The sequence below is a fragment of the Hordeum vulgare genome, chromosome 2H (assembly GCF_904849725.1).
Source record: "Hordeum vulgare subsp. vulgare chromosome 2H, MorexV3_pseudomolecules_assembly, whole genome shotgun sequence".
In the NCBI taxonomy this organism is placed as follows: Eukaryota; Viridiplantae; Streptophyta; class Magnoliopsida; order Poales; family Poaceae; genus Hordeum; species Hordeum vulgare.
Genome location: NC_058519.1, coordinates 284,723,502 through 284,736,744, shown reverse-complemented (window position 1 = coordinate 284,736,744; position 13,243 = coordinate 284,723,502). Strand labels below are relative to the sequence as shown.

Below are 13,243 nucleotides of genomic sequence, written 5' to 3'. Positions count from 1 at the left end.
TGTTTGGGGGTTTGGTTATCCTTGCGCATCCTCGACTCATGGTAACATGAAGGTACTCTATATATTCCAACCCCTCCAGAGGTTAGCGATCAATTTAGTAGCTAGAGTTCTCAACTATTTTTTAGTTTTTGAAAAACACACGTATTTCCCAAAATACAACAACTTTCACTAATAGGCTCAAGCTCTTGGCACCCATAGGCCAAACATTACTCAAATCAATACCTCAAAACTATTGCAGGTTACTACTATACTTAAATAGCAATCTCAATTACCTACTAATGCAAGACACACAACTCAGTGCAATGAGCCAACTCTCTAAACAAGATAAGCATGATAACTCAAGAGAGTTCCAGAAACAACCTAAATAAAAGCTCTTGAAAAGATAAACATGAAAACTAAGAGCTAAGCATGAGAGTAGCTACGAAAAGATGAAGAACACAAAAAAGATAAGCATGAAAACCTATGTTGTGTTCTAGAGTGGAATGGAGCATGTTTCTCGCCCAAACAAGGTAGGCTAGGTTCCGACTTGTTATGAACAACAAGCAAAACTAAAACAAACTAGAAAGAAAATAGCGGGATGCTCTAAGCATATCACATATCATATGAAGTGATAAAAATATAGCATTGAGATGGACGAACTGATGATTGTTGGTAGAGAAGGGGATGCACGGGGGCATCCCAAGCTTAGACGCTTGAGTCTCCTTGAATATTTCTTGGGGTGCATGGGGGCATCCCCAAGCCTGAGCGCTTGACACTCATGTATCTTCTTTCATCATCTCTCCCATCGCATACTTGAAAACTCCCTTCATACGAAACTCATCATAAGCTGATTAGAGTGGTTAGTTCCCTTAATAAAATAATTCATTACCTGTTGTAAATAAAGATTTTCATGAAAATATACTGCTTATCATGATTGCCAAAAGATTTTTGCAAATAAAAAGCAAGCTTAGGATTCGCAAAACAATGGAAAGACAAAATGTGGCATAATTTGTAAAAAACAGAACAACATGTAGTAAATAAATTTTTTTTGGGTACTTATGCAACTCAAATCAAAAAACTGAGAATAGATGCCAGAATGGAAATTATATAGAGCATGCTGTCAAAACAAGTCAGATAAAAAAGATGATCTCGAGAGTTTTGGCAAATTGTTCTTTCAAGCAGACACAATCTGTTTCTGGACAACATGTCACAATTTTTGAAGTTTCTTGCAATCGGAGGCTATAACCTGGCACAAAGCTTAACAATAAAGATACATTGATGTTTCTACAGTAGTAACACACATCTAGACCACTAAAACATAAAGTAAAAAAAATTGGGTTTCCTCCCAACAAGAGCTTTCTTTTATGCCTTTGAGCAAGGCATAATGCAAGAAGATCAAGTGTTATCAACTCCAAAAGAATAACTTTCCCATGTAACGGACTCATAAGGTAACTTAATATTATTTCTAGGGAAGTGTTCCATTACCTTTTTAAGAGGAAATTGGAATTTAATAATTCCCTCTTTCATGTCAATGATAGCACCAATGGTGCGGATAAATGGACGTCCCAAAATAATTGGACATGAAGGATCACATTCAATGTTCATAATAGGAAAATCAACGGGCACATAATTCTCATTGACAATAATAAGAACTTCATCAATTCTCCCTAAAGGTTTCTTTATGTAAAATCAACAAGACGAACACCAAAAGAACATGGATCATAAGGTTTCCAATCAAGCAAATCATACATTCTTTTGGGCATAACGGAAGAACTAGCTCCAACATCACACAAAGCAAAGCAAGAGATATTATTCAATTTTATTTTGACCATAGGATCCCAACCATCTTATAGATTCCTAGGAATAGAAGTCTCTAGCTTGAGCTTCTCCTCCCTAGCTTTGATAAGAGCATTGGTAATATGCTCGGTGAAGGCAATATTGAGTGTACTAGTGTGGGGCTCTTTAGCCATTCTTTGCAAAAAGGTGATAACTTCGGAGAGACTACAATTGTCAAAATCAAGGTTACTACCATTAATTAAAGTGGTAGTAATGTCATCTAATCTCATTCTTTTGGTAGTCTCTAAATTCATAGGACCTTCTTCTCCTATAGTTGACGTATTAGCATCACCATTAATATGTCCATTGGGACTAGGAGTGCGATGGGTGCTACAAGTATTGAGATCCTCAACAACTTGTATACTAGCAATGGTAGTGTGTGCAGGAAGGCTCTTAATTCTCTCTTCCTCTTCTTTTTCTCTAGCCCATCTCTCTTTAATTTTGGCTAGCATTCTTATGTTCTCATTAATTTGGACTTGGATAGCATTCATGGGTGTGGCGTTCCTTTGCTCAAGTGGGGAAGTTCTAGTTTTAAGCATTTCTACATCATGAGCTATGATTTCCACCTTCAAAGAGAGACTATCTAATTTCTCTAGTTTCTCTTCTACACTCTTATTGAAGGCTTTTTGAGAAGTGATAAAATCCTTAAGCATGCTCTCTAATTCATAAGTGGAGTTTTTGGTGCTAGGATAATTGTTGTTGTTCCCATAGCTGTTGGATGGGAACGGTCTATAGGCATTGTTATTGAAGTTGTTCCTAGAAATAAAATCAACATCCACTTCCTCTCTTTCTTGAGCAACCAAAGAATTTAAAGGAACATCATGAGGATCAATAGGAGCTTGCTTAGTAAGTAGAGTTATGATCATGTCAACCTTATCATTAAGGGAGGAGATCTCCTCAACAGAGTTTACTTTCCTACCTGTTGGAGCTCTCTTGGTGTGCCATTGAGAATAATTTGTCATCATCTCATCCAATAGCTTTGTGGCAGCACCAAGTGTAGTTGACATAAAGGTTCCTCCCGCGGCCGAGTCTAACAAATTCTGCGAGGTAAAGTTCAATCCTGCATAGAAACTTTGGATAACCATCCAAGTAGTCAAACCATGAGTAGGGCAATTCTGAACAAGAGATTTCATACGTTCCCAAGCTTGAGCAGCATGTTCATTATCCAATTGCCTAAAATTCAAAATGTTGCTCCTCAACTGGATAATCTTAGCAGGTGTATAATACTTCCCGATAAAGGCATCTTTGCACTTATCCTAAGAATCTATGCTATTCCTAGGCAAAGATTGAAGCCACACTTTAGCTCCTCCTCTGAAGGAGAAAGGAAAAAAGCTTAAGTTTAACAATAGCACCATCTACTTCTTTATATTTTTGCATATCATAGAGCTCAGCAAAATTGTTCAAGTGCAAAGCAGCATCATCTCCAGCACCGGAGAATTGATCTTCCATAACTAGGTTCAGTAAAGAATGTTTAATCTCATAGGACGTGGCTCCACTGGCGGGAGCAACAATAGGAGTGCAGATAAAGTCATTGTTGTTGTGACTAGTGAAGTCACACAACTTGGTGTTCTCAGTAGAACCCATAGCAGCGGCAAAAAGAAAGAGCAAAGCAACTAATTTTTGTGTTGTTTTTGGTATAAGAATCTAAAGAAAAAACTAAAAAGCAAACTAACAAGACTAAAAAGCAAAGGTAAAGGATAGTGTGTAACTCCCCTATCTTGAAGACTGGAGTCCCCAGCAACGGCTCCAGAAATTCGCTTGATGACGAGTTGATGTATATACTTCTCGCCCCTCGTTGGTTACCCCAAGTGGAAGGTGGAGATGTTGTCAGTAGCAAATTTCCCTCACACAGAGACTGTAAGGCTTATCGAACCAGGAGGACTCCTAGGCTCAACAAGTAGGTGCCTTCCACCCTGGCGCTAGTAGAAGATGTGGACCTGCACACACAACAAATAACTTTGCTCCCAACGAGTATAGAGAGGTTGTCAATCTCTCCGGCCTTGTAGATTGCTAAGGATCAAAACACAAGAGGGAAGGTAATAGTGATTGCAACGGAAAAGTAAATGAAAGCGGTAAACGATGGAGTTGTAAACAATGATGGTGATATGGACCGGAGTCACATGATGTTCACTAGTGATGTCTCTCTCCCAAAAGACGATAAACAACTATGCTTGGGTCAACAAATCATAGTTGTGCAATTGACAGAATTATAATTGCACCACAATGCTAATTATGCTACTTGATAGTTAGAGGTTCAATAGTAATGGGTAGTACGCCAAGACAAGTTGACCGTTTATTCATCAGCATCAACTTACTAATCATCCACCTTGATATATCTATCCAAAACATCTCTCTGGTATTAAGTTACAAGCCCCACCCAAAGTGTAAACTCAAACCAACGGACAACTGCATTAACGAACTACGCGTAAGGTAAACAATCCTTGCAACCGTGGTCACAAGCACCGTTGTTTTCTCCCTGGTGGCAACAAGCACATCCCCTAGTATCATGTTTATGTCACTCAAGCTAGACATCGAGGGGCATGAACCCACAATCATGCATAACGCGCCCTCTTGGAGTTATAGTCTACTACTTGGCCAAAGCAATAAAAAGCAACGGAAATCATGCATGAATCACTAAGGAACGTAATATAAAAGTATAATCAAATATATAACTCATAACAATCTGAACATAATCTCATAATTCATCGGATCCCAACAAACCGAGCATAGCAATAGCAAGGGAATTACATAGATGCCTTGATCATGTAGGGCAGCTCACAAGGACTAACCATTGAAGCACAAGATTGGAGAGAAGACATCACATAGCTACTGGTTATGGACTCATGGTCTAAGGAGGACTACTCATGGCACATCCGGGAAGTGTCCATGGCGGTGGAGAATCTCCCCGAGGTCAATCCTGCCTCCGGCGGGGTGTCGGGAAGAGGTCTCCTGACGCTCTCGATCTCGGAAGCACTGCGACGTCGGAACGATGGAAAAATTCGTGATTCCAGAAAGTCTTCGAGGGTTTCCTCTCGGGGCTCTAAATATAGGCCAAAGGAGGGCACCGGAGGAGGTGGGACCCACCCAAGCGAACTCCTGGAGTGGCCTAGGGCCTGGTCGGGCCAACAGACCGCCTGGGAGGCCCCTAGCTGCCTTGTGGCCCTCCTTCGGTGATCCGAAAGCTTCTGTTTCGCTGATTTTTTATACATTTTTTCTGGGTTTTTTCGGGCTTCGGAAAATTGGGTAAAAGCCCCTTCAAAATAGACATTTGTAGACAGAAACTAGCACTGGGTGCACTGAGTTAGTAGGTTAGTCCAAATATTTGTAAAATGATATAAAAGTGTAGCAAAAGATATAACAATGTCACCCAAAAGATCATGGAACAAGCAGAAATTATAGATACGTTTGGGACGTATCATGGGCCCATAATCCACATGTTTTCCCAGGATCTTACGTGGCTCTCCTAATGTTTTCTCGAGATCTCAAGTTCTTTCCAACTATGACGTAAGAATGAATTCCATTAGTCATATTTGTTCTCCAAGATTTCTTCAAATTATTTCATCATTGTCTCAACTTTTATTTATTCATTGTTCCGGAGTATATCAGTAATTGTTGATGGTTCTTCTTGCCATCATTCTCTGCGTCAAAGACCGAAGGAGAGTTTCTCTTAAATATTTTCTTATTCTCTCGAAGATTCATGGTTCAATCTTTATTCTGTCATCTTCAATTGTTTTCGATCATGAGAAAGTCCTTCCATGTATAGCTGGTGCATTTGAGAGTTGTTTTCGAAGAAGTATTTGTTCTCAGCTTTCATCTTTCATTCTTGAATTCTTCTAAGTTTTTGTCCCTTCATTCCTATCTCAATTATTCTGGTGCTTTGTTCAAGCTCCTTGCTAGGCAGATCATGATATCTTTGTTCTCATGCATGTCCGTTCGTTCATAGTATTTTGATTCATTACAAATTCCTACCAATGTTCCACTGAAGAATTCTTCAAGTGTGCAATATCTCTCTTCAATCATTCTTAAGAAGAATAAGTGGTATGCTAAAATCCGTTGCGTGTCATCATTTTAACTTGATGAAGGTTAAACATAACATAATTCTTTTTCTTGTTTCAACAAGGTATTTTCAATCCTTCTTTTGTAGTTGTTCATGATATCAAATTCATGATTCTAAATTGTTATGTTTGCTTTTATCGAGTTTCAAGTTTTCTCAAGTATCTCTTCGCAAAGTTCCATCTAAATCTTGGAAGGGCATAATCTTATTATTTTCAACCTTCATTTCTTTTGATCATTCTTTTGTTTCGGAGGCCTTCTCACATTGATGTCTTAAACCCATCGTATCGTTTTATCAATATCATGTTCTTTCATTGTTTATGCATTTAAATGGAGTGTTGTGACTACTTTTCAAGTTCTTTCCATCTTATCATGTTTTGTCTCTTTCTTTTCTCCTGAAGTGCTATCCAAATTTATTTTGAATTCTGTCGTGTTTCTCTTTCCAATCTTCATCTCTTTGCAACCTTCAAGGTTCGTTAACTTCACTCGTTTGTTGAAGAAATAACTAAGTTTTACCTCTTCCTCTTCTCATTCTAAGATCTCGGGTCGAGATCCCTTGTTAATGGAGGAGAGTTGTAACAGCCCGAGATAGACATTCCAGAGGGTTCCCGTTTTATTCCGTGGTCGCAGTGTGAGCTATCTGGTTGTCACATGCATCGTCGCATCATTCACATCATGTGCATAGCATCGACACTCCGTTGTCTTCATTTTTGAAACTTGCATCCGTTCATACTTGTCGGTCCTCTCCGTTATTGTCGTCGACCGTTTCAAGACCAACCAAACAAGCACACACCCACGACATCCCTAAAAGAATGTTTTTATAAATGCATATAAAATATTATGAGAATGGGTTGAAAGTTCACATGCGGTCATAATATATTGTAGGTAGACAACCTGCCAAATTTCATCACATTCAAAGGCAGTTTGATACCGGAACCGTTAAACATATAGCGACACTATAGGTGGTAAAACCATAGACATTTTAGGTATTTCAAAACTTGACATGGGACATAGTCTTCCCTCTCTTCTCAGTCCAATGCCATCTAGACAGCCCACCTAACCCACCTCGCTTACCCCTATGATTCGGACCACCCGATCAACATCTGACGGTCCGAAAACGGATGAAATTAGCCATCCTGAGCCCCCTTGCTATAAATAGGCGTCCTCCCTACCTATTCTGGCCTAACCCAAATTCCTGCTCATTTTCCGTGCGCCGCCACACAACCGCCACCACCCAGCTAGCCAATCCCCACCGCAAGCTCGCCGAAAACCCACATCCGGCCGTCCCAGTCCCAGACCGAGGTACCGCCAGCGCCCGAAGGAGCTCCTCCCGTGCTCCTCTTCCATTCATGGCGCTCATTCTCGAGATCTCCCCGCGCCCACCTCAAGCCCTCTCTCCAGTTCCCCGCAACCTTTCCGGCGACGGCCGCTAGGCAAGGACCTTGCTGCCCCTCTCCTACCTGTTGCGCCCCTTTCATCCTCCTCATGTTATTCTCTCTGTCTCTCTCTCCCCCTAACCTCTCTCTCTCCCTCTCCCATGGCTTGTAGGAGGTCCCAGTTTCCATGGATTTGGGGCTCCATCGCCAAAACAAGCTGAAACCGAAGAGATCCACTGCGGGCGCCCTAGATTTGTCCGTCCCCGCTCATTCCTAGCCTCTCCGGAGTTCCAGCACTCGGTTTTGGGCTCCCCAATCTCGGTGCCGCACCCTGCTCTCCCCTTTGTTCGAGTAGAGGAGGACAACGACATCAACGCTAGCGCCCCCCTGGGTCACGGACTCGTCCCAAGCCCGAGCACTCGCCTCCAAGCCGGCCCAAGCTAGTGCCAAGGACGGGCCTCCCTAACTACTGTTGGGCCGCACTACCAACTAGTTCATGGACCCTAGGTGAGAAAAACCAACTACCGGCCGCCTTGTGTGCCTTTTTTGATCCGCCGCTCGTTCATTTCAGCCAATTTCTAGCAGATTAACCTGTGCATTATTTTTTCGAACGATGAATTTCCCAATTAGTCACAACATTTCATAATTACAGAAAATGCCATAAATTTGCATTGCTCATAGTTAAATAACCGTCCGTCGGAAAAACATTATATATAAAAATGTGTAGAATTTCATGTAGACTAATAATATCAAACATTCACACCTGTTAAAAAGTATAAACTTGTTGTTTTGTTTAAATTTGCATAAATGCCATGTTAAAATGATTTATTTCATAACTAAATAACCGTAGCTCCGATTTATACAAACTTTATATGAAAAATGTTGTGCTTGATGTGCTCTACATGATTGTGGCATTTGCATGCATCATATGTTACATCTCCATTATGAAATCTGAATTGCAAAATTGCATCTCATTGTATGTGCAAAACTGATATTTTATTCGAACTTTCATGGATGATTGCATCTAATCTGTAGGTCTTTTGCATGTGGTACCTTCTTGAGAATTGTTCTATGTGTTGTCTAGTTTGATGCCATGCCACTGGTTGGCATGTGAATCTTATCTATCATGTCAATATGTTGCTCTAAAGTTGCCATCATGTTAAAACTGCTAAACTTTTAACGTTAAGTTTCATTTTGCGAAGCTCAAATTAAGCAAACCATGTGCCTTTTGAATGTGTGCCAATGGAGGGATTTGTAGTATGCCATTTCTAATTGTTGTTAGTTGGTTTGCCATGCCATGAATGTCATGTTTAGCTGTAGTTTTCATCATGCGAACTTGCCAGAAAAATGTTGTTGTTTTAAGGGTCCAAAATAACTCTAAGTTTGGAATCTCCTATATTTTGTTGCCATGTTTCGATGTGAATTGCCACTAATCTATAACCCCTTTGTGGTTGGTCCAATGGAGTGGACTGTAAAGCATGTTATCCTCTACCAGTTTGTGTCATTAATTTTCATGTACAGGTTTTGCATCCTGGTTAATTTTGTTGTCAAACATATCAATCTGATAAAACTGATGATCCTTGCACCATGTTAATTTTTCTAAGTCTGAGAAACTACTTAGTTTAGAATGCCAACTTGTTTTGATGCCATCAGTAATTATGTGCATAATTAGACCTTGCTATTATGGAATATAATGAAGTGCATCATGCCTACTACCATGCTGTAAATTTTTATGCCATTATATGTCATGTAGCGTATGTTGTTCTTTCTCCTAATATGGCTTCAATATAAAACTGTTATGTTAAAAACTATTATTTTCTCTAAGTCTCAAACTGTGTTCGAATAGCCATTTTGTGAGCTCATTTTCTAGTGATCCATGTTTCTATTCAATTTGCTGGTATGAGATAAATTGTTATGCATCATGTCAACTACTGCCCCATGTCTTGTTTCTACACTTTAGATTCTTATAGCATGTTGGTTTAATGTGTCAAAATGCCATGTTGCTGTTTTGGACAAATTATAGCTATAGCTTTTATTGGTTGTATTTGTTGAACCGTTGCTCCATTTTGAACATACCATACATGAAACTTTCCTAGAATTTCATGTAGTTCATAATATCTTCTTGCATACATGATTTAAGATGTTTATGGGTGTTGTTAGCATGCATTTTGCATACATGACATATTTATCTTGTGTTTTCTGTAACTTCGTTTTGAGTGATCTATATATGTAAATCGCGTAAAATGACGTGTAGAATCCCATGGTGCATTTTGTTTCCCTATTTAATAGTTATAAAATATGTTGTAGTTCAGATTCGGACCAATTTCGAAATTAGCATATGTGGTCGTTTTGTAAGTACTACAAGGTCTTTCCGACCTTATTTAAAATGTCCAGATAGATGGTTCATTTATGCTTCACCTCTTGCCCTCATTGTTCAAGAAATCGGTAACTGGTAGCTGCTCGGTCGGCTTGGGAGTAGCGATTAATCGGTGAATTGTCCTATTAACAAGATTAATTGGTCGACCATTAATCGGTAGATTAATTAGAAACTTGCCAACTTATATCTAAAAAAATTATTTAGCATACCATAATTCCATGTACCTAGCTATGTAATGTACCAAAATATTCTATTGTAGGCATATAAAAAATAGATAAGAGGTAAAATTAATAATCTTATACATCTAAATATATAAAATCTCAAAATTCAAAATGAGGAATTAAAAATTTAAAATTATCCATATACTTGCTAACATACATTACATAATATACTACAGATAACAACCAAAACCAACAGTTCCATCCATCCATCTACAAAATTGTAATTCATAATTAATCTACTAATATATGAATGCTGGATTCTCCACTAAGGTATGGGGGGAGATGGTAGTACCTTCCCTGATGGTGACGCCATTGAGGAAGAGATTGGGGAAGATCCCATGGGAGAGGATGGGGAGTGTCCAAGGGGGGTGGGATAGAGGCAAGCGACCAGAATGACGGAGCAACTAGATCTTGCAGGTGTAGTGCGAAGACTGGCACCGGTGAGAACACGACTAGCCACCAGGCAGGTTAGGAGGGGATGAAAGGAGCATGAGGAAGCGCGAGGAGGGCCAAACCCTAGGTATTTAGTAGAAAGAGGGGGTGGGAGGCATTATGTGCCAAAATTTTGGGACTCGTTTACCCACCAGTTAATAGGACAGTACTGATTAATCGGTGTGGCAACTAATTAATCGGTATGACAACTCATTAATCAGTCTAACTGGCCAATTAATCGGCATGGCAAGTTAACACGATGAATAGGTGTTATTCGATTCGGTCACCCTAAGAGTAGCGATTAACTCGCAAGTTAACTGGTTAATCGGACGAATTCTTGAACCGTGCTTGCCATGTTTAATAACATTTAATATTGTCGTGTACCTAAACGGGAGTGAACTAAATAATACGAATTTGGAGTTTCATCAATATGCAACTCATTGCATATTGAACTTCACATAATGTTTAGAAGTTAATTGGTGTGCTTTTCCATGTCATGCATAATTAAAAGGACATGCATCATATTTGATTGTGCATCATGCCATGTATATGTTGTGATATTTATCATGTATTGATCGTTGTTTCCGGATTGTTTCTTTTCAGTAGATTTCCGAAACTGATTCAGAGTGTGAGGATTCGCTCAATTACACCCGTTCGTCTACTTCGCGGGTTCGTTCTTCTTCCAAGCGGGATCTCAGGAAAGATGAACATTTCCCTGGATACCACTACTACCATTGCCATGCTAGTTGTCTCCTTTCTGTCATTATGTCTCATTACCTACCACTTGAATGTGAAGCCCCCCAACATTGCAACGAAAAGCCTCTAACCCCCTCCACATCCCAGCAAACCATTGTTTGGTTATTTACCACTTTCTCAGCCCTTCATATAGTGTTGTTAGTTGCAGCTGCAGATGGTTCCATGTGACAACATGGATATCTTGGGTATCACAATATTATTGGTATTTAATTTAATGCACACATATACTTGGTAAAAGGTGGTAGTCTTGGCCTTTTGCTCGATGTTTTGTTCCACCTTTGCCGCCCTAGTTAGTTGTGTACCGGTGTTATGTTCCATATTGAGTGCTCCTAATATGCTTGGGGTTGTTATGGGGACCCCCTTGATTTTCGTTTTGTGATAGAACTCATCTGGAAAGGCGCGAAATTGGTAATATATTTTCCCAACACAATAATATTGAGCACCCTTAGTAATGCACTCGGCGTCATGAAGCCGTGCATTAATTCAACAAAATATACGGGGCAATGTTGATGGTGTTGGACCCAAACGGTATGTTTGCAGGGCCACCTTGAGGGAACTCAGGATTGGTTTTACTCATAGCTAGACCCATCTGATCATGTCGTGAGAACGAGATACACAACTCCTATCGGGTTCTTCGAGATGTTGGGCAGCCTTGTTGGATATGTTTTACCTTCCTCGAACGTCTTGTGCACCAAGATTCTGAGGATACTTTGGGCTATCTCGAGGTTGAGGATTTCTTCTGGGATTCGGAGGATACTACGGGTTATCCATGGTTGAGGTATTCCACGTAGCTTGTGGCTAGTCTGTCATAGATGAGTTGTAGCACCCGTGTAGGGTTAAATCTTTTTAAAGCCGTACTCACGGTTATGTGGCAAATTATTAATTTGTTTAACACCAGGTCGTAGCAAACTCGAAGTAAACTTAAATAAAATACACCAACCGTGTGCGAAACCATGATTGTATCTAGTCGTGAGTTCTGAACCAAGAGAGAACATGGTCGAGCTATATTTTACTCGTAAGTAGGTGTTTAGGATCATTTATTGATCATTACCACTTCACATTCGATTATGCGTAGATCACCCTTCTTATTCTTGTACTCGTAAGTTAGCCACATATGCAAATGCTTAGTGCTTGTTGCATCCTCACCACTTAAACATACATAACCTATTAAGCTTTGCTAGTCTTGATACCTTCGGAAATGAGATTGTGAGTCCCTATGGCTAACAGACTACTACAGTTGTACGTACATGTAATGTGATGATTTCACATGATGGCGATGCTTTTTTGATTGGAGTTCTCCTTCTTCTTCATCATCAATCTAGGGTGGGTTTGAGGCTGGCAGACTGGGATTAGCAAGGATGCATGTCATTTTTATTGTTTGATTTCGTCCATAGCCAGAACGTGCTCTTGTATACAGTGATTGAATGTATTATTGTATTGAGATGATCATGATTTGGATTTTGGCGTGTGTAAGCCAATAACATATACTCATATCCTCTTTACATGTACTTGTAACAATATGCATTCTTCCGAAACGACGAGATGCGCTTCTATCCCTATCGAGGTCCTCAAGGCAAAATAGGATAGCACCGCATCTTCTGTGTTACATACCTGGTGTGCCGAATGTCAGAGTTGAGGATCCGCGTCCCCGGACTTCTCCAAATAACAAGGTTCGAACACTACGGGATTGGCTCAAAAACCGACAACATGAATGTAAAACGACAAGATCGACGATGATCTCACTCCTTCTCACTCGACATGAATGAGATGCGAGATCTACCTAGGTTCCGGCCACCGTGTGGTGTAATACCCTTCTCCGGAATGTCTTGGATTGCTTTGTAATGGAGAGTTGTGCTTGATGTACACGAGGTGTTTGGAAGAGAATGGCTTGATCCCATCACATGGAAGTGGCCCATTCCTTTTTGTAATGTTCATAGAGGAGAATTGTTCCCTGTCTTTTGATGAGATGGCAGCTATCGTTTTCGATGGAGTAGACTTTGACGATATGACTACGAACGAGTGAGGACGTCACACCTTAGCAATGGCTAAACCAACACCGAGAGGTTATTGAGAAAACTGGAGCACGAACAACCTAACCACGAGGGTCCGTTTCCTGCACGCAAATGAAGAACAAGCTAGAAACTGAAATTGCAATCTGGATATTGCGAATATAAGAGGAAAGCTTTATTGATTAAAGTGGGATTCTATGATGT

General features: G+C 40.1%; 1 long non-coding RNA gene across 1 annotated transcript; it reads left to right on the top strand.

The window, feature by feature from the left end:
* Window positions 1-7,314: 7,314 nt before the first annotated feature.
* Window positions 7,315-11,249, top strand: LOC123430007. Its single transcript, XR_006622823.1, has 2 exons — window positions 7,315-7,751; window positions 10,878-11,249. It is a non-coding gene; the product is annotated as an uncharacterized LOC123430007 (long non-coding RNA).
* The last annotated feature ends 1,994 nt before the right edge of the window (window positions 11,250-13,243 follow it).